We start from the raw sequence: 26,481 nt of genomic DNA on the forward strand, positions 1-26,481 counted from the left end.
AATCAAAATAGGGGTCAAAATATTCGCGCAAAGACTTTTTCGAAGGCTGTAGACAGAGGGGTTAAGTGAAAAAGGACTATAAGGGAGTATGCAGGCACAAAAAAAGTAAGCGGTTTTTCTATTGATACCAATTTTTTGAAAATCAGAAAATTATTCGGAATGAATTTCCGTAACAAAAAAAAGAAATTTCAACAAACCGATTGTTAAACAAACAACCAACATGAGAAGAGCGGAAGGGAGTGTTAAAATTGTGTTTCCCTTGAAACGACCTGAAATTGGGTCATTAAGCCCATAAAAATTAGGCCGAAATATTTTGGGCCGACGAAATTTTTTAGCGAAACAAAAAACAAAGAAGGAAATACGAAATCAAGATAAGTAAAATTACAATATGTAGGAGTATATCAAACACTATTAGAAACCTAAAAGAAAAACACGCGGGCAGCAAAAAAAAACGATTCGCGAGCAGCAAAAAAAAACGATTAAGTAAAAAAGGAAAATACACGGAGTAAAGTTTAGTAGAATTACGAATTGCAGAATCAAATGAAAACATAAAAAGCAACCAAAATTAAACTGCAATCAGCATACAAAAATTTAAGATGTGGCGACTAAGCCGACAAAACATAAACAGAAAAATAATAATCCGATATTTTTTGAAACGGAATATATCCCGTTTGAAAAAAAAGCCCTGCCCAGATTCGAACCCAGTACTTTTGCTGTTCGTGGCGTATAGTTGCCTCCAGACTAAGTGTGCCAAAGACGCTTAGAAACTTGAATTCATTATGAACCAAGGTACCAAGTGATTCTATCAAACAAGTTGTTACCCTGGAAAAAAACTGCAAGCGTAAATAAACAATTTAAATGAAACTTCTGATTGAATATAAAATTGGTGTATAGGCAATAAAAGTGGAGGCGGAACAATAAGCAGAATGGTCGTCTAAGACCAGAATGGCTCCAGAAGCAGAGAAACAGAAAAAAAAACTTTTGTAAGCTGATCCGTAACAAGTCTTAGAATTTTCAATATTACCAAAAAAATGATAGAAATATGCATAAACTGAGTTACTTTATCAATATTTTTAAAAATTCAATAAGAAAAAAATCTAAATTATAAGACCGATTCTACTAACTGTTTTATCATACTTTTGGAAGATGTTTTAGCAAAAACCTGCGTTAGATTTAAATGAAACGGTTAAGTTTGAAATAAACTGAACGCGTAAACTTGTTTCATTTAAATCTAAAATGGTTGGAAATATGAAATCAATGAAGGTTTTTTACTCGAAAGAACAAAAACCAATATATCAAGAAGAGTTTATTTATCCAAAATCATGTAGAAACAAACGAAAATCATCTTATTATTTTCAACAAGTTGCAAACAACTGATATCGAACCATTCAATTTAGTACATGAAATGGGAAAGGCGCATCAATCCTCTATTCGAGTGAACTAGAGTTATTATAAGAAAAAAAAAGTGAAAAAAAACTATTTTGAAGCGGTTTTTCAAGTTTTTGTCTCAATAAATGAAAAAAAAAATCGAACTATTTCGGAGCGGTTTTTTAAATTTTTGTCCTAATAAACTCAATAAGGAATGGAAAAACAAAAAAAAACAAATTTTTCAAAAAAACGAGTTAGAATAAAAACCAGAAAGGAATAAAAATAACGGATAAAAACTTGCAGTAAGACGCGCCCATTTAAATTGATAAATAATCTAGCAATATGCGCAAAGAAAAGATTTTTTTTTCAATAACAATTTTTAATACAAAAACAAATGATATTAAAATGAACAATAAAACAAAGCTATTTGTTTGGACCAGGGCAAAATCTTGAATACTCTTACTGCCCTTTAATGTCGATGAAACAGTTTTTGGTTACAAATTGATGCTAAATAAAAAAAATGATTTTTTTTTCAAGTTTTCAACCAACGTCTTTCCAATAAAACGTCCGGTTATGTTACTGGCTTTATATCTCAAAGCTGCATTTGGTACTTTATCTGATGAGATACTAGTACACTGTCTTAAACCTTAAATTGAACCTTAAAAGAATTGTTATATATTAGAATTGTTATAGTTAGCAGTCATAATTAGCAATATAGTAACTTGGACTGAATTTGTGAATTATGGTGTTCAACAAGAATCCATGTCCTCTAGTCTTCAGCATATATTCTTACCTCTCCGAGCTCTGTTTCCATCTCTTGAGCTGAGTTTTCAATTTTGAGCAGATGATGCTATAATGTAAACATCAGCCGCAAATTTGAAAAATTCCGTTGAACATCTGAACTGTCTCGTCAAAGTTGTGAAATTTATACGAAGGGAACATTTTTACGATTAATTCCGATAAGACAGCAGACCCTTGTGTTTCTTAAAAATCAGCACTCAAATGAAATCAGAAAATCAGCTTACAGTGCCTGCCTTTAACTTTGATTCCATTTTTTAAAACAGCAACGTTACATCATTTCTGATTGCAGTTCTTGATATTATATTCTGCGAAAACTATTTAGCAATAAATCCATTCTCTTCCGATACCCATCATTCGCGGTGCCAATTCTTATTTTGATAGCTTGTAGTTTGGATTACGAAACTACAAGCTATTGCTTGGAAATTTCATCTGTGCTTGGAATAGAAATAAGCCACAAAACTTTTAAGACTAGAGCTACTCAATCTTGCTCGTGGATATCTTAAGCTTAACATGGATGTGCATTATGTCAATCTAGATTCATGGAACTGAACTACCTGTATATTCATTAATTTAATCATCAATTAGGACAAAAGTTGGGTTTTTAACACAGACGAAAATTCGCTTGGTAGTTAAGCCATAGACAACTAATCACTGATTGGTGCTCTAAAAAGCAAAAATTCAAACCGGTTTTTTTATTACGAGAAGTTATTTCTTCGAAATTTTAGAACATTAATCAATAAAATCACATGTGAAAACCACAAGTGTTCTCACGTGACAAACAACTCGGCACTATCTGAGGTTCAGTTGTGGTAATTTTGGATGAAAAACAACCACATACAAAGTTCTTGCCCGATTTCAGTGGTCGAAGCGAAAAATTTTTGCAAACATAAATCTTTCTACTTTTCACTCTTAATCATAGCCAACAGATAGGAAAATTATAAAAGAACAAACCAAAAAAGTTAATTGGACAATTTTTCATCTTTCGAATTTTGAAGAAAAAAATATATCACATTTTGATAAGGATCGGCCCCTTTTTCTGAAACTTACCCATTTATTTGATCAAATGAATTTTTTAATACCGCTGAAAAACCAGAAAAAGACCATTTTTGAAACTAGGAGTCATTCACGTTTTTCAATGCTAAATTGGCTTACGAAATAACAAAGCCATGACAAACATTTGTGGTCTTCATACTCAACATTGTAAAACCACTAGTTACACCATAAAAAAATGATGCTCATGCTTTGGGGGGGGGGGGGGGGTTGAAGAGCCTCGGCCGCCCTGAATATTGTTCGTACTCATTACTCGCTGTTTTCATCTTTTTTTTTCTAATTTTCAATGCCTAAAGCGGCGCCCAAAAAACGTTTCAATTTCAGTATAGCCAAGAGATCGTAAGCGACCTTCTTTTTGTTAAAAACGTATCAAAAACTAGTTAAAAATCTAAACCGCAAACTTGAGTTCTTTCAGATAACTTTTAGAAAAATTTGAAAACATTGTCTACAACTTTCTGAATGTCGTGCAAAAATCTCGTGCGAACTGATTCACACTCTCTGGCTTAGAATGAAGGTCATCAACCAATATGTCTCTTTGGAATCGGAATTTTTCGGTTGTTACGAACGGACTTCCTTACGCTTCAGCAAGACTTCTATAGCGTTTGTTCAGCCGCTTATGGCGCTATACCGATACCTCCGACCAATCAAGCCCATAACTGCCACTTTTATTCAGCAGTTCAAGTAAGTACGAAAAACGTGCTCCATTTCCTACTAGTTGTCTCTTCGATTCTTTCTTTTTCGAAATCCGGTCCCCTCAACAATATCTGCATATATCTCATCATAGTTTTTGCTACTTGAAAACGACTCATTGCAAAAGCTTGAATTTGATCAACGAGCTTACAGATACATTTTATGAAATATAATCTCACATAAACAGAACTCACAATCTTTGAGAGCATAAGGTGAACATGCAAACACACTGAAAGCATCAGTTTGATTGTATCATCACCCAGACAAGCAGCCGGGATAATTGTTAATTATTACTTCAGCAATATGCTTGGTTGAAATTAAATACCTCGCCAATACATTTTGAACAACACAACACGCGTTCATTAACATTTTCAGCATTTATGGTGCTCTTCTAACTAATTTGGGCGGAATAAGTGAGAAAAACTGATTCTCAGAAACCAAGTAGAAACTTCAGTACAGAATGCTCCAAAAGCCATATTACGCTAGTCTCGCGTTATTGATACCATTAAGCATATTTGCCGTAATAAGTGCTCGGGAAACTAAGGTTTATCATACACATCATCCAAGAGAAATAATCATTCGTTATCGTGCTTTTAAAATAACTCAGTCATAGAATCCTACAGAAAATCAGCTATCTATTTACAATTTCAATTTCACGTTTAATGTAAACCTTAAATTTAAACCGCTTGTTAAATAAACTTAGCGGCAACAAAACGATTTTCATATAGAGCACAATTGAACCATGTCTGAAACCTGCGACAGAATACTTGATCGCAATCCATGTCAAATGTAGAGTCAGCATAAAACCCCTTGAAAAAAATCCGAAAGAAGGTCGAGAATGACACTCAGGCGACGAGCTACAAAAAACAGGTTTATAACAAGGATAACCTTTTGCTGTGCAAGTAACTAAGAAGATGTGAACCAGACCGTTTGATTTAAAAAAAAAATCAATTATCTCACAAAAAATTTCAAAAATCAAAAAAATCAATGCACAAGTCAACCAAGTGTTAAACTAGTTACGTTTATTACCCAAAACTATAAAAAATATACCGAGTCAGCACGATCTTTCAAAATAGAACTATTTTTTTTAAAAATTTTTCAAAATTGATTCGCCTATCTTTGTTCGTCTTTTCAGTAAGGCGCGATTGAGATAGTTCCAAAACAGCAAAAGTTGAGCACCAATCGAAGTGAGAGTATGGTGTCATTCTGCAAATACATGAGTTGAACAGAAACACAATTTTTCTCGAAGCTGGAGTAACTTTGTAGTTTTTACTTCGAAACTTCGAATCAGGGCTGAAAATGCTGCAGTATGATAACATGGTAAAGATTTTCTTAAGGCAGTCAAAATATGAGGCAAAGAAAAGTTAATACACACTTCTTTCCGGTCACTATCAGTGACGCGTTCGTAACAATTAAGATTTGAACCTTTTTAATGGGAGAAACCACCATTTGAAGAAGATGCAGAATTGACTCGTTGTTGGCTCAGAAACATAGCCAGAAGAGTGTTGGAAAAGTGTCAAGGAACTTTGAGAAAACTGGATTAACAGATAAGTCTTTCATTCCACAAAGAACTTTGAATATCAAATTATTATTTTTTGAAAAATGCAAATGAAATCGAATTTAACCTGAAAAAATTTAGAAATTGAAGGCTAGCATGCTTTGTAAGACTCACTGAAGCGCCAAATAAAGGAGATACAAAACTAAAATGTTCTATGATTAGTGGGCCTCAAATAAAGTGACAAAAATTTTTACACTTTCGAACTCAAATAATTCACAGCAAATAAAAGGTGTTGCAGAAACGAAACACTTTGAAATCAATTTAAACAAATATTTTTTGAAAGTATTCAGCAAGTAAATAATGGGGTTTTCGAATAATGTTTTGAACGTTGTTTTGTGAAATCTGTAGATTTTCTGAGTGAATATTTTTGCTCATATATGCAAACAAACGCTCAAACAATTGATTACACCGAGGAGAAGCGGAGCTTCGCACCACTTGCAAAACCAGACAAACAAAGCACTGCAAGCAAGCAAACGAAACAACAATCCACAATTGAACCAATTTCTCGATTAATGTTCAATGAGGAAACGAAATTCAGCAAAACAATTGCCGGCGTTACAAAAGTATTCAGAAGTCAAGCTTATCCAGTGGCAGGTATGCCGGCCTGTGTTGAGGCGACTTTTGGTACCTCATTTAGTTCATTGTCTTTTGCAGCCATGCAGCTGATTTATATACCAGTTGTGTTCAAGGTCACCGGCTTGGCCTTATCGAGTGACACACTGCGTGTGATCAGCCTTATCGAGTGACACACTGCGTGTGATCACTCTTATGCTTAGATACATCGTTTGCTAGATGAAAACTTATTCAAACCTTCTATTACTGTTTCTCTTAGTCAGAGCTTGATTAACAAATATCTAAATTGAAATCAAGAATCAAACAACTAATCAAGCAATTCAATATTACGAACAACCAAGTTTTGTCCTTTAAATCTCGGCAAATGTCATGGCGCAGCCAGCAGTTCCTGTGAATGAAGACAGGACTGACCTGTTAGGTTTCCTCTTTTTTGCGCAAAACCTTCGATCAACCCGCCGTTCCTTTGGGAATCTTGGATTGGACAATTCTTCCTGGCAGTTGGGCTGAAAGATAATATAAATCCTCAGGATTTATTAATAAAACCCGCGGAGGTCATTGACGAACCTCCTCCGAGAGCTGAGACTGTAGGTGCAACGGAAGACGCTGCGGAGGCCAATGCCCGAGTCCTCAGAGATCAGGCAGCAGTTCGTCGAGTTTATGTGTTGAATATTGAGTGCAGACGGAAAGGTCCTAGGATAGGCCTGAACTGGTTTTATCACGAAGCCGAGGCCCGACTGAAGTCACGATTGTTTTTCGCTTTGGGAAACGAAGGGAAACGACGTTTCGCAGACTCCTATCCGCATAAGGACATTAGTGTTACCCCTTTTCGTGACTTACATAATGCTTGCGAAACACTATTCAAGATAGAACGCGATTATACTGTTGAGCGTATTAAACTGTATAACACTATCTTCATGTTGGAAAACCATACTTTTTCTTCATTTTACGCTCGCCGCAGTGCTCAGATAGCCTTGTGTAATTGGCCCTATGCTCAAGAGAGGGATACTCTGAAAGATCTTTTCATAGACCGAATCCGTGATGTGGATGTTCAACAGCAATTGATTAAGGCAAGAGTAGACTTGGATGATACTTTTAAACTCGCTTTGGAGTGTGAAAAGGGGGCTAGCACGTCGGCTCAGTTTCAAAAACTACTCCCACACAACCAGTTTTCCAGCATTATAAAGGTTAAACAAGAGCCCACTTTCTCAATACAGTCGTCTAGAGGAAAACGGAATACTCCTCAGAACCAATCCAATCGACCATACACACAAAGTAACAAAGGCAACAAAGCATGCTATTTCAGTGGTAACTCTTTTAGCCCGGAACACAGAAGGTCGTGTCCAGCTCGAGAGGTTACATGTAACCTTTGCGAGAAACGAGGCCACTTTGCCAAATGTTGCAACTCATCAAGACGGCGTGTTAACTTGGTTGATGATAGTGAGGAAGCGACAGACCCCTTAATCGATTGTAACTTCATATATGCCGATTATGATAGTGAACCGGAATACAGTGTGCTGCAGCTAGAAAGTGCTGTCAGGGTAGATAGTATTGAGCTCCTCAAGTCAAACAAAGGGAAACCGAGAAGCCTTAGTATCCAGCTGCGTACGGGGTCGAGTTTCTTCTATTCGACTGTCGACACTGGAAGTCCGGTCTCGTTCCTCAATAAACGGACTTGCGATTTAATACTACAACGTAACCCGTCCTTCAATTCCGAGATATTGCACGATACCCTATAGATACTCTGTATGTCGATTATAATAAAAAACCCATTCGTCTTCTCGGCTCAGTTTGCCTACCGATCTCGTCTAGTGGTTGGAAAGTAGAGGAGGCTTGTTTCCGAGAACCGAACACGAAATCTGTTGGGTTAAGACCTGCAAGATCAATTGGGTGTGGTGACTACCCAACTGAGGGCAGAACACGTTCAGCAGCTTGAAGTTAAGGATCAAGATCCGACCTCCGACTATTGGAGTTCCTTCTTCGCCAAGAAATATGCATGTGTTTAGTCGATTAGGAAGATCCAAAAACCACAAAGTGTTTATCAATTTTAAGTATCCTCTGGTACCGCGTCATGTTAAAGGACGTAAAGTTCCGATTCATATCCAGGATAGAGTCGCTAATGAGATTAAACAATTGGTGAGACAAGGTCACATTGAGAAACTGGATAAATGTAGGACCGATTATTTCATAGCACCTATTGTACTGACAGCCAAGAAGGACGGCTCGATAAAACTTGCCTTAAATGCTAAGCCGATGAATGCGCAGATTTGGAAGAATAAATACCAGATGCCAAATATTCATGAGCTTATTGATTCGGCGGCTCAAATAATCACCAAAGACGTACCTGGCAAAGTTTGGTTTACCTCATTAGACTTGAAATATGCTTTCAGCCAGTTACCATTGTCGTCAGTTACCAGTAGCCATTGTAATTTCAATATCTTGTGTGGGGATGCTACGGGAACCTATCGGTTTAAGACGGGGTTCTATGGATTGACTCACATGCCGACCGAGTTTCAGAAGGCGATGGATTGTACCTTACAAGGACTGGAAAGTGTAATCTGTTACTTGGACGACATTCTAGTAGTCACGAAGGGAGATGTCCAAGAACATAATAATTTGGTCGAGAAAGTGATGCAGCGGCTCGATACAGAAGGCTGGGCATTGAGGTTTAGTAAGTGAGAATTCTCAGTAAACCAATTAACTTGGTTAGGTTACGTTATAAATGAGAACGGGTACTCTCCAAAATTTTCAAAGATTGACACGATTCAATCACTTAAGCCCCCCAGAAACAGCTCGTTTATGGGAACGTTAAATCATCTACAACGATTTATACCTGACCTACATACTTATACAGTTCATTTTCGAGAATCTTTAAAGGCATGTAACAAACAGTCTTTTCGATGGGGGGAGGAACAAGATAACGCCTTGAAGAGTATCATAAATCTGGTGGCTAAAATTCCCAATTTATTCCACTATGACTCTTCAAAAAAAACCTCGTGTAAAATGTGACGCTAGTCATAACGGGTTAGGAGCATGTCTGGAACAGGAGATCGAGCCGGGAGTTTGGGCTCCAACTGCGTTTGCCTCGCGTTTTCTCAATAATGCTGAAACGAAGTATAGTACGAATGAACTCGAGTTGTTGGCGATCGTTTGGGCGTGCGAACATTTTCGTACGTACTTGTTGGGCAATCGTTTTCAAGTATTAACCGACCACAAAGCTATTACTTCGGCACTGAGTGAAAACTATAATAACAAGTCCTATCAGTCGCGCCTTTCGCGTTGGGCGGACCGGTTATTACCGTTTGATTTTGAAGTTATTCATGTCCCAGGGGTTACGTTAGGCATTGTGGACTATTTGTCTCGTTATCCAACATTTACAGCTCCAGCACCAACAATTTATAATGAACTTTTTGTTGTAAAGTCTATTGAGGCTTTTAATTTGGCCTTGTCATTTATTAATTCATTCAATGTGGTTTATTCGGACAAAAAATTATGTTCCCCGTCGCAAGAGGGCGTTGTGCCTCTAACTCGGAAATCAAATTGCTCTTTCGACCAATCAAATCACGTTATGCAAATTCGCGCATTCAGTCTCTCACCGAGTGAGGGCGTCGAGCTATGCTGTTCCAGCGTTGACCAATCAGAAACCGGTATGCTAATTAATAATTGTAGACCGGCTTCGCTTGCTTTGAATCATTGTCTCCGACCTGAATTGTTAAAAGATACTCGCAACTCTTTCTTCTCATCTTTATTTCATTCACTAAACTCATCTCATAACTTTAACATGAATCCCTCTCACTCTACTGTACTACCAGATACCGCTCCTCAACATACTGGCGACGAATCACCTTCTCAACAAGCTCATCCTACTGACTTACAACCATGGCACAACTCGACGGCGGAACAAGCAGACCTCCTCTCATTTGTGAAAAATTTCACTTTGAGTTCCCCGAGCTTTAGACAGCCGAGCCCACGCCCTACAGTGAGATCTCGTCAAGTAGGACGAATCTCTCGCCTGGATCAGGTGCGCCAACATAATCGGACCAGAGAGCGTGCGGCGAAGACTCGATTTGTTGCTGCCAGGACTGCCTCAAGAAAGGAGGGACACAGCCAACTATTGGAGGCCATGAGGAGGTGCCGATTATCAAGACCGGGGAAAATCCAAACTGCTGCTAAAGTTGGCGTGTTTGCTATCAACGGTGGAAAACCTATCCTCTCAAAGTCCAAGAAAGAAATGGTGGGACTACCAGGGTTGTTCGACGCCGATCTCTTGGCTGAGCTCACGGAGGAAGATCGATTTCTGGGCCCGATGAAACGGGCTATTATCAACAAGGACGTTACTAGTTTCAATAAACTCGGAGCCTACATGGCTCAGTTTTGGCCCAAGGCAGTGGTTGTCAATAATTGTGTGATAATTGACAATAAACTGGCCATTCCAGAAGTTTTGAGGCAAGCTGTCCTCGCCCGCCTTCATCGGTCACATCCTGGACAAGAGGCCATGATGTCAGCCTCAGAGTACATTTGGTGGCCGTTCTTAAACCGACAGATTGTCGATACCTACGAGAAGTGCCGCGAATGCACATTGTATGGTAAGAACCTAAAGCCTGTTAAAACTTTTCATACCGCTCAATCTTTACCTCAGTTGACGGGGCCAAATCAGGAATTGCAGTTAGATTTTGCTGGTCCTATTTTGGATGACAAAGGTGTGAAGATATTCCTCTTAGTAGCTATTCATCGCTTCTCGAAATTTCCTTCCGTACTTATTACGGAAACCACTGGGGCTAAAAAGGTTACAAAATTTCTTGAATCTTATATCCGAATTCATGGTTTACCTCATTCTATCAGGACTGATCATGGTTCTGGGTTTAAAAACGACTTAGTGCAACAATTTTGTTCTAGTAGAGGTATTAAACATATCCTTTCTCCCGTTGGAGACCATCGAGGCTCTGGTCTCGTTGAACGTACGATACAGACTATAAAACGCAAGTTGGGCACGGAGCAACTTGATCCTAATTTTGGTAATTTTAAAGAGGTACTCCATCGAATAATAGAAGAAATTCGTAAGAGTAATCATTCTACACTTAAGAAGTCGCCTTTTGAATTGCATTTCGGACGTTAGCCCAATACTGAATCGTCACAAGCTTTTCATAATATAGTTCATTCTGATACTTCAGCACAAAGAATTGAGCGCAACCTCTTAACGCCGGATCAAATTGCTAGCCGGGACTACAGTCGTGATCGTGCCAAGGTGGTGCCAAGAGGCAGCCTCAGTCCTCAGATTGCCCCGCGTTTCAACCCCATGTTCTCACTGGAGGGAAATATTGCTGAGAGTGAGCCTTACAAAGCGCTAGCGGATCTTGCTCGGGCGGCTAACAATTGAACACAGCATAAGAGAAACCTTCCGCCGGATGGGGGAAAGCGGGTTCTTCAAGAGCTGTCGAGTCGCCATTCCGATTTGGCTCATTCACCAAAAACAGGCCTCTCTCGCAAAACACTCTGCTTTGCTGAAGATCGTTCAACTACTACGCCTCCGGGGGCTCAGGATAATGTTCGTCGTTTACCGACCCTACAACCCCGTCGACAGTCCAAAACAAGTAAATTGGAAACTCTTCTTTTATCCGATCCTAGCCGCGTGAGAGTGTTTCGGAAAGTTATAGACCGTCAGTCTGATAAACCTCTTTTTAAGCTTGCGAAATTCAAAATTACTCGCATCACCGATCACACTTATGTTACTGACAAGGGAAAAGTTTATCGGAAAAACCATGTTTGTCTTAAGCCTAACTTCAGTAATAACTTTTCAGCAACCCACAGCACACTAGGTGATCGCCTCCAAACATCAGGACCATCTTCACGAAGTGGGGGGGAAAAAGCCAGTTACCCGTTCGTCTCATCCGACACTGCTTGAGAAACGTCCAGATGACACTAGTGTGTCACAACCGATGGTGGTGGATCTTACTAATGATTCGTCTAGTGAGGGTCCCTCTGGCCAGAACACTTTGCAGGCGATTCGGGAATCTACCCCAATGGAGAAGCGACCACGGTTACATGACGATTTACTGCCAGTCACGTTTGGTGACTCATCTTTCACTCTGGGCCAGTCTCCAATGGATACTTTTGTCTCTCTATCGCCCATCACTCAGTCCGTTGACCCTGCAGCCACGATTGCAGTTTCACAGCATCTTTCACCCGACGACGTCGTTCCTGAGGGTCCAGTTCAAACCGCACAAAGTGCATATACAGAATCATATTCGTCGTATCCATCTCTTTCTCTCCCAGCTCAACCTGTAGTGGATGATTCGGAGGCTATAAAGACCTCATCTCGTAGTAAGAAGGCTACGAAATTCTTCGGCGACCCATTACGACACTCCGTCAAAACGGTGGAAGAAGACACGTTACTGGAGGAAGAGGCTGGCGACTTACCCTCTCAGAGTGTTTTACCGTCCTCGCAGTCACCTAAACGGCGGCCACTCATTCGGGACCGTTCTCACCTGGCTTCGCCGGAGGCGCCATTCTCCTCCTCATTTGATAAAACTCAAGACGGAAATTGATTGTTGTTGAGAAATCACTTTCAAAACTTTTACAAAACTTCCTTATGTAATCATTATTTCATCACCATGCATTTTTGCGGGATAGGGGCGCTATCTATATAATGCTATAGGGGTGCAGTTTGTTTATTTAAAGAAAAAAATTTGGGTGTTCCAAAAAAAATTTTTCCCTTCCGCAGGGAATGTGATGAGGCGACTTTTGGTACCTCATTTAATTCATTGTCTTTTGCAGCCATGCAGCTGATTTATATACCAGTTGTGTTCAAGGTCACCGGCTTGGCCTTATCGAGTGACACACTGCGTGTGATCAGCCTTATCGAGTGACACACTGCGTGTGATCACTCTTATGCTTAGATACATCGTTTGCTAGATGTAAATTTATTCAAACCTTCTATTACTGTTTCTCTTAGTCAGAGCTTGCTAACAAATATCTAAATTGAAATCAAAAATCAAACAACTAATCACGCAATTCAATATTACGAACAACCAAGTTTTGTCCTTTAAATCTCGGCAAATGTCACGGCGAAACTTGGTTACTTTTCCGTTGAGCGGAAAAACTGAGACTTTTGTTATCCAGTGGCGCTATTTGTTGATAAGTGAGACTATTTTTGTTGGTAAGTGGTTCAGAACTTCGTCTGCACTTGGTCTTTCTTTTCTGTGTCCGTCTGTACTTTGTCTAGTCTGATCAGTTGTTTACCCACTTTTACGTCCACTGTTTTCCGCTGGTCTTTTCCAGCCTGCTGATCAACTTATGAACTACTGAACAACTTAACCTCTTCCATTAACAATTTCGTAACGCGATTCGTTCATCGGTTCATCGCGTACTTCAAAAAAACAAGCAACTGTATAGCATTTCAATTTAATTAAATACGCTTTGACTCCCCCAAGTTGAAATGAAATCTACCAAACAAGGACTACTAGCGATCATTCGCTACAATATCGAGGTGGGTATTCACAAGTACCAAAACGATAAATCAGTCCCATTTGTACCAAAATAAAAAATCAATCGCGTTAGTACCAAAAAAAATTCAATTGGTCTAAGACTACTCAGCCGACTATTTTAAGCTCTTGGTTTAAGGTCGCCGGTGGCACGTATGCCGGCCAAAACTTAGACGTTTTGTAACCGGCTCTTATTTTCGTATAGAGTCCTACCCTCTGTTGACAAGCTCGCAAGACGTTGGCGCGACTGCGGCGCTCACTATTCTGCTGTTTAATTTTCTTCTCTTTGAATAGTAGAAAACTAATGTAATAACTCGTTGGTTCACAATTCGACCAATCAGAGAACGAGACGAATAATTTTGGAACGAATGGGACCGATTTTTCATTTTGGTACAAATGAACCTTGGTACAAATGGGACTTCACCAATATCGATCAAGTGGTCAGCCTGCTCACAACACAACAAAACAACAACAAAATCAGCTCAGACATCGGTGTGGCCGCTAACGATCTTTCATAATGGCTGGTAACCGTTCTGGCATCGCTATCTCTGCTCTTAATCGTTCATAATGGCTTGTAGACGCAACAGGCATCGGTGTGGCCGCTAAAGCTTGTTGATAATGGATGGTAACCTTTCGGGCATCGCTATGGCTGCTCAAATTGTAGCTGCAAGAAAGAACCGTGAAATTGGCATTTTAAACGGGTTCGTGCAGCTTCTGTTTGTGGAATCATTAGTAAGAATTGCTGCTGTTTTTTTTGCGTGGTGGTGTTGGTGTCGGTAAACCTCATCTAATCAAAACAATCGCACGCACCACGCTTCAAAAAAGCCATGTGCTTTCACAAACATAGCAATTGAAATGTTTGAAAGGGATATAAAAAAAAACATTTATCACGGCCTCTCAAGTCCATTATTGGGAAATTGTTCTAAATGGTTGCCTGTATCAACGGTCACCAGTAAGGGTAAATCAAATTTAAACAAAAGCAAGAATGAATTAACGCAAGTTAAGATTTTGTTGAACTTATTCAAAATGTTCGAATGAAACGAAATAGTTCACCGAGTACCCGTTAAGTATGAAGACCAAATATGCTTGCCATGGCCAAAAAATCTTCAAGTATTGTGTAAAAATTGCGGTTGGGGAGCAGGACGAGTTTAAATTTTAACCACATCAATCTTGTGTCAAGTTCCGTGTTCGTAATGAAGAAATTTAACCCATATCGAATTTAATTCTAATCATGTCAATCTCGCTTGTTTTTATTGAAGAAATCTAATCCGTATCGATTTTAATTTTAAATCACATCAACTCTAAACATCTCCTTTTTATCAATATCACTTTCATATCAAGAAAATCGTGGGACTTTGACTGAAATATGCGATGAATGTACTCCTGACTATAACCTCTGTTACAATGAAACTTTCGATCTTTGATTTTCTAGAATGAAAGAAAAGAAGGCTTCTCAAAAGTGGGTTATCTATTTTTGATTGAATGTCGAAAGTCCCCAAAAACGGGGGCCTGGGATTCACACCGCGACTACCCCCTGAGATCTGTGGTTTTGATAACAATTGTATTGGTTCTATTTCTTGGGTATCTTTAGACTCGAACTAGCTTGATTCATCAACCGGAACTGATTTATCTTTTTTTTCCGCGAGATTTAAACCCGAGCGTCGAATAAGTCCACAAAAATCGGTTCGTAGGATTCACACTCTTTACTACCCCCTAAAATTTATGTTTTGGGGTTATGGATTTTCTTTTGTGGGATTCACACTCACGACTACCCCCTGAATGTTGTATTTTGATTACAAATAATTTTTCATTGCTTTTGGCTGACAACGATAAACTTGCTGTTAGCTGATTTCTTTGTTCCTATGGTACCATTAAATTCGAATAGCATCGGTATGCTTTCGAAAAAACTGGTTTGGATTTTTCTTTAAAGAAAAAAATAAAGAATTTTTCTTCTCGTAAAGAAAAAAAGCAATTTAATGCCACCTTCGCAACTACTCAATTCAAGCTATTTTGAAGAGGAGTTTTTGCATAAGAAATCAATGAAAAATCGATGTTGGCTTGTTGTTTTTTTTAACTGACAATAGAAAATTGAGTATCCATTCATCTCACTCAAAATTCAAAATGTCCTGGCCAGATCGAAGTTCAGCAAAGGAATAATATATTTTTAGCTGAACTAAAATGAAATTTCGGAATGAAAAATTATCTAACTGATTTTTGAATGTAAGTTTGATTGAAAAACCGACCGCTCTTAGCTTCAACGTCTATGATTCTAAATTTCTGAAGAAAAGTTGATAATATTTGCTTAATAGGAGGGCCAAATTGTGCATTTTAACTATGGCGGTACAAGGTTTGAAGCTCAACTTAAAGCTAATGGTCACGAGTCGTACGTGAGAGCAAATGAAAAACGAGTTTTCGCTACTCCAAATCGAACAAGAAGCTGAGGGACGCACCAGGTTTCCGTCAATATTATTCACCAATGACTTGATTATTGGCGCAGACAAAACGCTGCGTAGGCAGAATTCCTTGGAGAACTAAGAAAATAACTGTTCACTTGAAGAGGAGCTGCCTCAAATTGGACTTGATAATCTGAATCGAATCTTCAGCAGTACGCCTGTCCTTTCTGATAAATCTCCAGTTTCATTTTCAAGGCTTCAAATGAAAATCAAATTCCTTTGATTGTGAAGGTCCCTAACCTAACTAAGACAGAAAAAACTCTTGGCCAAATTCCTGTGAAGAGAAAGTTTAATGATGGTAAGATCGTTGAACAGTTGAATAGCAAGAAGTTGTAAACTCCCAAGAAACTACCGCGAAACAGAACGACCAGGCTGGAAGTTCAACAAGTATTTAAAGTTGCTGCTGCAGAGGAGGCTGCCCAGCATTATTGAAAACTTTGAACAAGGCCATGTTGGAGCTGAACAGCAATAAAAAAATGAAAGATTGAAACATTGAGACGGTTATTATGGCAAAAGAAGTCAGTCGGGGCCTTTCTACGCTTTCAAATTCAGATGTAGCCTAGCACTCTAAAGTGTTCGCAGGACTGAAAGAAATTGTCAGTTTCCATTTTCAAAATTAGAACATTAAATTAGAACATTAATAAGAACATGAAAAATAAAAATATTAACCTGCTCCGTTAAATTGTTTGAACATGCTTCTTTGATGGAATTTCTGGTCACTGAGTTTGCGAACGTCCTTATTGAAGAAAATTGCTTTCTTTATGATTTGATTCACAGAAAAATTTAATTTTCGTCTGATTCGGAGAAAGAGTTACTTAAGTTAAATTGTATGTCGTCGTGGGGATTCCTTGTAGAAAAACGGGGAATCGCCGTAAGCAATGACAACTCTGAGGAAAATTTGAGCCAGCGTGAGAATGCACAGCAGAGAAATCATAGTTTGCGAAAAGGCAAAGCATCCTGGAAATTTTGAACGAAAAATTGGCTCTGAATTGTTTTGGGATGAGAATTTTTCTTTTGTGAAAACATTTTTATTTTCTGCAAAAACATTTTTTTAGTGGATAGAGAGAGCAAAAAAGAAAAAAGTCCTAATCAGGAATCAAGCGTAAAGAAAAAAGCAATTTAATGCCACCATCGCAACTACTCAATTCAAGCAATTTTGAAGAGGAGCTTTTGCATAAAAAATCAATGAAAAATCGATGTTGGCTTGGTGTTTTTTTTTAACTGACAATAGAAGTTTGATTATCCATTATCTCACTCAAAATTCAAAATGTCCTGGCCAGATCGAAGTTTAGCAAAGGAATAATATATTTTTAGCTGAACTAAAATGAAATTCGGAATCAAAAACTATCTAACTGATTTTTGAATGAAAGTTTGATTGAAAAACTGACCGCTCTTAGCTTCAACGTCTATGATTCTAAACTTTTGAAGAAAAATTGGTAAGATTTGTTTAATAGGAGGGCCAAATTGTGCATTGTGATTGTGAAAGTCATTAACCTAACTAAGACAGACAAAACTCTCAGCCAAATTCCTATGAAGAGAAAGTTTATTGATGGTAAAATCGTTGAACAGTTGAATAGCAAGAAGTTGTACACTCTCGAGATACTACCGTGAAACAGAAGGACCAGGCTGGAAGTTCAACAAGCATTTAAAGTTGCTGCTGCAGAGGAGGCTGCCTAGCATTTCTGACAACTTTGAACAAGACATTGTTGGAGCTGAACACCACAATAAAAAAAATGAAAGATTCAAACATTGAGACGGCTAATATGGCAAAAGAAGTCAGTCGGGGCCTTTTTACGCTTTCAAATTCAAATGTAGCCTAGCACTCTTAGGTGTTCGCAGGAAAGAAAGAAGTTGTCAGTTTCTATTTTCAAAATTAAAACATTAAATTAGAACATTAATTAGAACATTCAAAATTAGAATATTAACCTGCTCCATTAAATTGTTTGAACATGCTTCTTTGTTGGAATTTCTGGTCACTGAGTTTGCGAATGTCCTTATTGAAGAAAATTTTTTTCTTTATGATTTGATTCTCAGGAAAATTTAACTTTCGTCTGATTCGGAAAAAGAATTACTGAAGTTAAATTGTATGACGTGGTGATTGCTTGTGGAAAAACGGGGAATCGCCGTAAACAATGACGACTCTGAGGAATATTTGAGCCAGCGTGAGAATGCACAGCAGAGAACATAATTTGCGAAAAGGCAACGCATCCTGGAAATTTTGAACGAAAAATTGGCTCTAAGCTGTTTTCGGATGAGGATTTGAAGAGGTATGAACTAGAGCCTGATAGGGTGGACAGAAACACAAGAACTGTCTACCCTGACAGCCACTACTATCAACTACGGATCCAAAAAATCAAATTTAACACTTTCAGTTCAAGACTAAATCTGAAAACTTGTTTGCTCTTTTGAATACTTCGATTGTTTTTTGATTTCAAAAGAAATGATTTAGCAAAAAACTAAATTTGCGTATTGTTTAAAGAAATGTAAGGGTGGCCTTTTTTTCCACAAAAACACCCTTTTCCTTTAAATTTTTGTCCTCATTTTGATGTTTCAATAACTTTGAATTGAGTTTGGGATGCCTGTGGGATTGTTTGAGCAAGGTTGGCCTTGAAATAGTCGCTGTAAGAAACCGAGTGTTGCGTTTTTGAATTTTTTTAAGACAATTCCAGGAGATATTTCCATTTTTTAAATTAAATTGTTCTAGAAGCCATCAGATTTCGTTATCCTTCCTCGGTTACGCGGCTTAGCATAAAGCAAAGGAGGGATTAAATGCTCTGGAAAGTGCTCGGAAAAACAAGGGACCTCGAAGGGAGCTGACAACTCGGAAATGGTTTTACTGAGTCCGTCTAACCACCCCTATTGGACCAGAAACTACTGTTTCGTCTACACTATCTGAGTCCAGCGGCGAGGAGGAGATAGATTTGGAAGGTCATTTTTACAGAGAAAAACCTTTCAGTTTGATTACCCTTATATCGTCTTGATGAGACAAACTGATCCAAATTCAAGTCGAGATTAGTGCTTCTTGTTAACTTTATACTATTTTGAGGCTCATTTCGTATTCTATTTGAAAGCTTGGGAAATTGTGTTTCAAATTGATAAAGGTTCACGATCTCTTGAAGTTTTTCATTAAATGTAGTTTTTTGGTCTCAACGTTCTAAACTTATTCAAGATAATTCAGTTGTGTTTATATGTGATTCTCGTTTGTTTGTTAATGCAGTCTTGTTTGTTCTTATCGATGAAATCCAAAATTCTTTCAAGTTTTTGTTTGTGTGTTTCAAATGTTTTATTATGAGAGAAGCAATTTACTTGAAAAAAAAACTTGAGTTACTCAAACTAAATAGCGGTACATCGAAAAAATAAAACAGCTTCTTGCAAATCAAATTATTATCACTATGCTCATCATGTGACCCATTTGAATGAATGTTTTTCTTGAGTTTAAAGAGCTGTACTTTAGTTTGCTCTTCTTCAATACTTGATTTAACAAAGAATCAAAAGGTGTTTTTTCAGGGTGTTCGGCTTTTTTGGGAAAATTTGATTCCTTCCTAGTCTCGGATTACTTGTTTCGACTAAATTAAGATCATCAAAGCTTTTTCTGAAAATCTAGGTTGCAATGTTGCCTAAAAAAATAGACTGGAAAAATTTGCTACATTGCGATTGGACATGCAGTGAAGAATTTCGTGGACGACAAGCCATTCCTATATTGAAGCTACACTCTAGAGTTTGTCGAGAATATGCAATGAAAAAGAAGCCTGGATGTCTCGCTACGAAGTTTGTCTTCAACCCTACAAGAATTTACGGTAAGTATTCAAAATAGATCATTATGAAGTCGGAGGTTACAACTTGAAACATAAAGGTGGAGCTACAATTTTTGCTGCACATGTTTTCAGAGATTTTCATCTTGGATTTCTAGTTCCCATAGGTGATGGAATGACTGATCTGTCAATTATTAGGAAACAAAGTTCTAAAAAAAAATAGCTGCAATATCTCATGCTTAGCCCTGTTCGTTTTGATAACTCAAACTGAAACCCAAATGCTGAATATGATTTTACGAGTAAAAAAGGTATAGTTCGAAAGGACTTATCCTGTCCTGAAACCCGGACAGGAAACTTTGGTTAAAAATGACAAGCATTTCTTCGATGAGAATGATTGCAAATGTACTAGCTGTCTTCAAAATTATGTTAACTCTGAAGTTGTAAGTTCTGATGACGAGTTTGAGGATTGATGAGATAATTGTAAAAAACCTCGAAGTTTTCCGTTCCGAATGTTTTTTTAACTGACAATAGAAAGTTGAGTATTCATTCATCTCACTCAAAATTCAAAATGTCCTAGCCAGATCGAAGTTTAGCAAAGGAATAATATATTTTCAGCTGAACTGAAATGAAATTCGGAATCAAAAATTATCTAACTGATTTTTGAATGTAAGTTTGATTGAAAAACTGACCGCTCTTAGCTTCAACGTCTATGATTCTAAATTTTTGAAGAAAAGCTGATAAGATTCGCTTAATAGGAGGGCCAAATTGTGCATTTTAACTATGGCGGTACAAGGTTTGAAGCTCAACTTAAAGCTAATGGTCACGAGTCGTACGTGAGAGCAAATGAAAAACGAGTTTTCGCTACTCCAAATCGAACAAGAAGCTGAGGGACGCACCAGGTTTCCGTCAATATTATTCACCAATGACTTGATTATTGGCGCAGACAAAACGCTGCGTAGGCAGAATTCCTTGGAGAACTAAGAAAATAACTGTTCACTTGAAGAGGAGCTGCCTCAAATTGGACTTGATAATCTGAATCGAATCTTCAGCAGTACGCCTGTCCTTTCTGATAAATCTCCAGTTTCATTTTCAAGGCTTCAAATGAAAATCAAATTCCTTTGATTGTGAAGGTCCCTAACCTAACTAAGACAGAAAAAACTCTTGGCCAAATTCCTGTGAAGAGAAAGTTTAATGATGGTAAGATCGTTGAACAGTTGAATAGCAAGAAGTTGTACACTCCCAAGAAACTACCGCGAAACAGAACGACCAGGCTGGAAGTTCAACAAGTATTCTTTATGATTTGATTCACAGAAAAATTTAATTTTCGTCTGATTCGGAGAAAGAGTTACTTAAGTTAAATTGTATGTCGTCGTGGGGATTCCTTGTGGAAAAACTGGGAATCGCCGTAAGCAATGACGACTCTGAGGAAAATTTGAGCGAGCGTGAGAATGCACAGCAGAGAGAACATAATTTGCGAAAAGGCAACGCATCCTGGAAATTTTGAACGAAAAATTGGCTCCAAACTGTTTTCGGATGAGGATTTGAAGAGGTATGTACTAGAGCCTGATAGGGTGGACAGAAACACAAGAACTGTCTACCCTGACAGCCACTACTATCAACTACGGATCCAAAAATTCAAATTTAACGCTTTCAGTTCAAGACTAAATCTGAAAACTTGTTTGCTTTTTTGAATACTTCGATTGTTTTTTGATTTCAAAAGAAATGATTTAGCAAATAACTAAATTTGCGTATTGTTTAAAGAAATGTAAGGGTACACCCTTTTCCTTTCAATTTTTGTCCTCATTTTGATGTTTCAATCACTTTGAATTGAGTTTGGGATGCCTGTGGGATTGTTTGAGCAAGGTTGGCACTGAAATAGTCGCTGTAAGAAACCGAGTGTTGCATTTTTGAATTTTTTCAAGACAATTCCAGGAGTTATTTCCATTTTTTAAATTAAATTGTTCTAGAAGCAATCAGATTTCGTTATTCTTCCTCGGTTACGCGGCTTACCATAAAGCAAAGGAGGGATTAAATGCTCTGGAAAGTGCTCGGAAAACCAAGGGACCTCGAAGGGAGCTGACAACTCGGAAATGGTTTTACTGAGTCCGTCCAACCACCCCTATTGGACCAGAAACGACTGCTTCGTCTACACTATCTGAGTCCAGCGGCGAGGAGGAGCTAGATTTGGAAGGTCATTTTTACAGAGAACCTGTGCATCGTCAAACCTTTCAGTTTGATTACCCTTATATCGTCTTGATGAGACAGACTGATCCAAATTCAAGTCGAGATTAGTGCTTCTTGTTAACTTTATACTATTTTGAGGCTCATTTCGTATTCTATTTGGAAGCTTGGGAAATTGTGTTTCAAATTGATAAAGGTTCACGATCTCTTGAAGTTTTTCATTAAATGTAGTTTTTTGGTCTCAACGTTCTAAACTTATTCAAGATAATTCAGTTGTGTTTATATGTGATTCTTGTTTGTTTGTTAATGCAGTCTTGTTTGTTCTTATCGAAGAAATCCACAATTCTTTCAAGTTTTTGTTTTTGTGTTTCAAATGTTTTATTATGAGAGAAGCAATTTACTTGAAAAAAAACTTCAGTTACTCAAACTAAATAGCGGTACATCGAAATAATAAAACAGCTTCTTGCAAATCAAATTATTATCACTATGCTCATCATGTGACCCATTTGAATGAATGTTTTTCTTGAGTTTAAAGAGCTGTACTTTAGTTTGATCTTTTTCAATACTTGATTTAACAAAGAATCAAAAGGTATTTTTTCAGGGTGTTCGGCTTTTTTTGGGAAAATTTGATTCCTTCCTAATCTCGGATTACTTGTTTCGACTAAATTAAGATCATCAAAGCTTTTTCTGAAAACCTAGTTTGCAATGTTGCCTAAAAAAAATAGACTGGAAAAATTTGCTACATTGCGATTGGACAGGCAGTGAAGAATTTGGTGGACGAGAAGCCATTCCTATATTGAAGCTACACTATAGAGTTTGTCGAAAATATGCAATGAAAAAGAAGCCTGGATGTCTCGCTACGAAGTTTGTCTTCAATCCTACAAAAATTTACGGTAAGTATTCAAAATAGATCATTATGAAATCGTAGGTATAACATGAAACATAAAGGTGGAGCTACAATTTTTGCTGCACATGTTTTCAGAGATTTTCATCTTGGATTTCTAGTTCCCATAGGTGATGGAATAACTGATCTGTCAATTATTAGGAAACAAAGTTCTAAAAAGAAAATAGCTGCAATATCTCATGCTTAGCCCTGTTCGTTCTAATAACTCAAACTGAAACCCAAATGCTGAATATGATTTTACGAGTAATAAAGGTGTAGTTCGAAAGGACTTATCGAGTCCTGAAACCCGGACAGGAAAATTTGGTTAAAATGACAAGCATTTCTTCGATGAGAATCATTGCAAATGTACTAGCTGTCTTCAAAATTATGTTAAATCTGAAGTTGTAAGTTCTGATGACGAGTTTGAGGATTGATGAGATAATTGTAAGAAACCTCGAAGTTTTCCGTTCTGAATGTTTTTTTAGCAGCAGTGAACTAGTTTCCGAGAGTACACCAAATAGTATTCTAAAAGTGAAAAGCAGTTTTTTCTACCAAAAGAAGCAATAAACGGAGTCAAAAATGGGAGGAGGTTAGACTTTCGCGGAAACGTTTTGCAATTCAGAAGATATCGATTGATGACGAGCACTCTGCTTCTAGGGAACAATGATACAACAACACTGCCTGCTGATTTAAGTTGAACTAACAATTCCCTTTGTCCCGTAGAAACTTAACAACCTGAGAGTCCCCTGAGTCCTCGTTTTTCCAATTTCGTTTCGGAACTCGACTCGTTTGATGCAGACAAATGTTTCAATGGGGTTAACAGGCCCAATTATTTTTTCGCTCCTTTATATGGAAAGTCTGATGTGTCTGCTGAAAATTCAAAAATTCTTTTGAGAGCTTTTTGCGCTCGACATCACCTCAATGATGCTGCCGCTTCTGATTTCCACTCTGTTGTTATGTCTTTAATTCCTGCTCCAAATGGAATATTACCAGGAAGTCTGTTTGTTTCAACTAGAAAAAAAAACTTCTGCGCAATAATTTAAGATTCAAAAACAGCACTTTGAATTCTTCACTTTGCATTCTCTATTTCAATGCTCAGCTTAAACAAGTCTTGTTAAAAAATTGCAAAATATTCGAAAAATCTTTTCTTGATCGTCTCACTCGTTTTGCGAATTCAGATAAAATTTAGACAAAGCTCCTCCCTTTGACTTTTCTTGTAATGATGGTGAAGTTAATTTAAATTTGTCAACTGATGGTGTAAACGTAAAGGATTCCTCAAATAAGCAAAACATGTGGCCTATACATATTTATGCATTTAAGAATGCACTTAACAACATATGCATTTTTTGAGTTCAATTGAAATCCATCTGCTGAAAGAGACGTCCATTTTCTGGTTTCGAAAGTTGCATTTAATTTTTAGATTTCCCATCGAAATAAAATTTGCACCTTTTGATCCAGTCTTCTCAAATTGGGATCGTTTTATTGATAAATTGCATATCAGAATTTCAAACAGCTTCAGGGGCTATCTTTTTTTGTTTTTCGAAAGTTGAGAATTTTTCAAAAAATAAGTCATTTTTTTCAAAAAAAGTTTTATGTTCACTTGCGTTCATTGACTCTTTTCCAACAGTCTGTTGGCTATGTTTTAATGTTAAATTGTCTGGCATGTTTGCAGAGAGTGAATTTGTATCGAGACATATAAAAATTTAAATGTTAGTAGGCCTAGTTTTTTAAAAACATTTTTGAATTTTTTCTATTTCTGAATTTTTTCAATTTTCAATTTGTTGCATCGCAAGTGGTGTGAAGTTCCGCTTTACATCTGTGTTGATTTTTCACAGGTCCAGATTTAAATTATCCAGACAAAACGCATAAAATTTAAATTTAAAAGGCCTTTTTCATATTGGGTTGATTTTAGACAAAAAGATGAGAAAACTTGCTTACCAGTTCGCGAAAAACGCGTTTTAAATCTCAAGAGTTATGCGTTTTGTCCGGATAATTTATATCAGCACTGCACTCTTGTATAAATTGGTACTCCGTTTTCTTGTGTTTGGATCAAGAGTTTTTATATACCAATCCTTCTATATTCAATTTTGGTTTAAAACCTTATTTGAAACAGTTATTTTATTAATCGAACTGAAATTGTTGCACAGACCCGAATTGTGAACATTGTGAACAAGGACTACTAATGTGACTCGTCAGTGAACATTCTCACTGGAAAACATCATTAATATTTACTGGTTATTTAAAATTTTTCGGCCATTTTCAAATTGAATATATGAACGTCAATTGTTTTCCAGAGCCTAGATTTGAAAATTTCTGAACAGAAATTAGATGGGAAATAAGGTTTTTCTGATTAGAAATAGCCCAGTTTTAGAAAATTTGGACCAGAATTTAGGGATCTACTTAACAATTCCCCCTCCCCCCTTCAAGAAAGGGGGAGATTCTTTAGTAGATACAATAGAGGGGAGATTCTTTAGTAGGTACAATGGGGGAGAGATTCTTATGTAGATCCGAATTTAGATTAGGAAAAGCTTTTTCTGATTAGAAATAGTCTAGATTTAGAAAATTTCTGACCAGAAATTGGATTGGAAATAAAGAAATTATGAAAACCCATACTTTTTTAAACATTTCGCAAAGAATTCCTGACCAGAATTTGAGATCGGAAATGAAGTATTTCATTGCAGAATTAAAAAATTCATAGGTACGGGTAACCAGAAGCTTACATCTCTGAATTTTGACCCCGATTTTTTGCGCACTAGTCCACAAATTGTCTATGAGCTAACGAAATGTCGCGACGCTAGACAGTTCTTTTATTTAGTGACCTTGTGAGTTACATCATGTGAAGCAAAAAAAGTATTCTAAGCGCTGACAGATTTTGCGGTCGATGTCAGTAAGATTTCAAAAGACAGAGTTGTCTCGCGAAAAACGGATGTCTTCAGCCATTCAATCAACTATCCTTTCAAGTTTTGGTCGATTGATGAAAATAAATTCAAATCGAGTTTTTTTTCTTAAAATCCAGCCAAATATTGAATTCATCTTCATATCACATGATATTTTCTGTCAATTAGGAATATAAGTTGATTATATAATCAACTGAGCTTCCAAAACTTATCTAATAGGTGCCGACTTGAACACGAGCCAAAATAGCCCATTTTTTCTTCAATTTGCTGAGAAACTGACCTCCCAACTTTTATTTTACTTAGAATTCAACGCTACATTATACCGTTTTCTCACTAGTATTTACCACTCTTTTTTGCTTTTTCGCCTATTTCGATCACATTCCTCAAAAAAATAACACGAAATTTCGAGATATATTTTTTGTGTTACTTCGAATTTCGGTTACTAAGTCAATGTGATAAGAACATTCTTGGCTAATGGCACAGCAACTGGCTATCTTTGATTTCTATAAGGTTTGCATTCTGGTTTTTTATTGAAGCCATCCAATTTTTACAAAGAAGACAACTTCTTAAAAACCGAGCTTGTTTTTTTCCGAACCTTTGAAAAATGTGGAGCTTTGTATTCCATTGTTTTAGTTTTCCACGCAACCGGTCATCCTTTGAGTATATTTGCACAGTAACCGGTCATCCTTGTTTCTCATCGCTGAAGTTTCTTTTTAAGACTTATGTTGAGCTTGTTTTCGCCACGCTGTTGTTTCTTCTTAGGATAAACACTCCGACTCAATTTCTATGATGTTTTA

General features: G+C 37.4%; 1 protein-coding gene across 3 annotated transcripts in view; it reads right to left on the minus strand.

Annotated features, from left to right (window-relative positions):
- Positions 1 to 26,481, minus strand: part of LOC134849099 (coiled-coil domain-containing protein 181-like) — a 479,610-nt gene that overhangs the window by 296,241 nt on the left and 156,888 nt on the right. The gene's annotated exons all lie outside the window — the stretch shown is intronic.

This window comes from Symsagittifera roscoffensis, chromosome 1, assembly GCF_963678635.1.
Source record: "Symsagittifera roscoffensis chromosome 1, txSymRosc1.1, whole genome shotgun sequence".
Taxonomy (NCBI): Eukaryota; Metazoa; Xenacoelomorpha; order Acoela; family Convolutidae; genus Symsagittifera; species Symsagittifera roscoffensis.